Here is a 2,500-nt window from a genome sequence, read left to right on the forward strand (position 1 = left end):
CTTGAGCTCCCCAGCTGCTTACTGAGCTGTACGTACAATGGTTGCATATTCACAGTTCCAATGTATGAGTTTAATACTATCATCAAGGCTTCTCATGAGCGGTAGCCGTGAACAAGTTCTGATATTGTGCAATACAAGAATTAACTATTAATTTTTAATCATCTTTTGCTAAGCCTTGTAAGCTTTTGATGGCGATTGACTTATTTGTTGGATGGCCATAATTATTTTAGAATAATAGTAGATAGCACTGCTTTTTCGGCAAAATACCCTGTTACTTATTGGCATATGGATTCTCTGACTCAGCTGTCAATAGACCATTCACATTTGTTTGCTTAGTGACCTGGCCTCTGAATGGTAGCAAAACATGCACACCTCACTTCTTTTGTCATGTATATAAATTATGCCATTGTCATGGAAACTAGCTTGCCTTTGCATAACAAAGCAAAGCAGTTTGTATCAAGACATGGTCATAAACAGTCTCACTTCTGTCCTCAGTCATTTATGTGTTCTGCAAATAGAGGTTACTTCATGGTTGGTGAGTGTCGATGATTTTTGTGCACGAGTTGCGAGAGGGGTGAACGAAAGAGTGAGTGCAGCGAACGAGTGAGTTCAGCGACTCCTCGCAACGAGTGAAGAAAAATCGGACAAACGAACCAACCATGAAGTAATTTGTTTATTTTATACGTACTGAGATTTCAAAAGAATACTACGCAAAAAAATCGTTATGAAGAACTTTTTCGATGCTAGGAATTGTTGCAGCATGGCTACATTTTGCAAAGTTTTCTTTTTAGTGCTTTCGTTTTCTTGTTCTGAGATGAAATCTTCCACAGACACATCTAAATCCTTAAATCTTGATGCCATTTTATTTGACGAGAAATGAAAAACAACTCGACGATGATTGCCAGTAGTTGAGAAAATACTGATAGAGCTCTAAGATTTTCATCACTAGTGACAAATATACTTCCGAGTCCTGTGATTGGTCTGACGATATTTTTAACTAGAGACAAAAACCGTCCGACCAGAATTATCTCTAAATGTTCGGGGGATTCGCTCTTTTGACAAAAGAAAGGCACTTTTTTACTGGTTAACAAAAGAGAGATCCGATATTATCTTTTTACAAGAAACTTACAGTACTCCAGACGTCGAAAAGTTTTGGAAGTCGCAGTGGAGGGGCGACATTTTCTTTAGTCATGGTTCGGAGCACAGTAGGGGGGTTATGATTTTGGTTAAGGAGAAATTCGATTGTGATATTGAAGAACGCCAAGAAGATGAACAAGGAAGATTTATTATTTTGAAAGGTGTCATTCAGGGATACAGTTTCGTTTTTGTCAATATTTATTCCCCAAATAAGACCAAAGATCAATGCATCTTCTTCGAGGAAATTCAAAAACAGCTCGATAAATTAGAATTAGAGGATAATTGTGAAGTTATTATTGGAGGCGATTTCAATGTTATTTTCGATGCTGAGTTGGATGGAGCTGGAGGCAAACCTCAAGTAAGAGAATCCTGTAAAAAAATTGAAGATTTGTGTTCATCTTATGATCTGACTGATATCTGGAGAATAAGAAATCCAGATACTAATCACTTTACATGGAGACAAAAAACCCTACAATACAGCGACGTTTGGACTTTTGGCTAATAAGCAGTAGTGTTCAAGAAGAGGTAGAAGATGTAGATATTATTCCTGCAATAAGAACGGATCACTCCGCTATTACAATGCACATAAACGGAATTGAAGAAACGGGACGGGGACCTTCCTTTTGGAAATTTAATTCTAGTCTTTTAGAAGATGATGAATATATCTCTTTTATAACTGAGAATTACAGTGATTGGTTGGAAGATGGAAAAGAGATTCAGGATCCAAGGGTCCTTTGGGACTTCATTAAGTATAAAATCCGTTATGAAACTATTACCTATAGCAACAGAAAGCTAGAATTAGAAGGGAGAAATTATTAGACTTAGAACAAAAACTTAAAGAGTGCACAGCAAAATGCGATGAACAGCCCAGTCAAGAAAACTTGAGTGATCTGGAAATTTTAAAAACCGAATATGATAGTCAATATGATTATATAGCGCAAGGAGCAATAATTCGCTCGAGAGTAAATTGGTACGAATATGGCGAGAAAAGTAATAAGTACTTTTTGAACTTAGAAAATTCCAAAAAGAAAAAAGTTGTATTAGAAAGTTAGTGGGGTTTAATGATGAATGCATAATGGGTCCTAAACAAATAATGACAGAGATTCATAGCTTTTATGCCAATCTTTATGATAAGGACTCTTGTCAGCAGGGTGGCTTGTCGATTGATGAATTCCTTAAGAATGTAAATACTAACATGTTAACAGACGAGCAGCAGGAATATTTGGAGAAAAAAATTACAACAAAGGAATATTTAGAAGCGTTGAAATCATTTGAGAAAAACAAAACAACAGGGAATGATGGATTAACTGTGGAGTTTTATCTTGGCTTCTGGCATCTCATAGAGAAATGTCTCATCAATTCC

The 2,500-nt window shown here is 36.4% G+C and overlaps 1 protein-coding gene across 1 annotated transcript in view; it reads left to right on the plus strand.

Annotated features, from left to right (window-relative positions):
- Nucleotides 1-2,500, plus strand: part of LOC138026614 (symplekin-like) — a 47,281-nt gene that overhangs the window by 389 nt on the left and 44,392 nt on the right. The window lies entirely within an intron of this gene.

Source organism: Montipora capricornis, chromosome 12 (assembly GCF_036669925.1).
Source record: "Montipora capricornis isolate CH-2021 chromosome 12, ASM3666992v2, whole genome shotgun sequence".
Classification (NCBI taxonomy): domain Eukaryota; kingdom Metazoa; phylum Cnidaria; class Anthozoa; order Scleractinia; family Acroporidae; genus Montipora; species Montipora capricornis.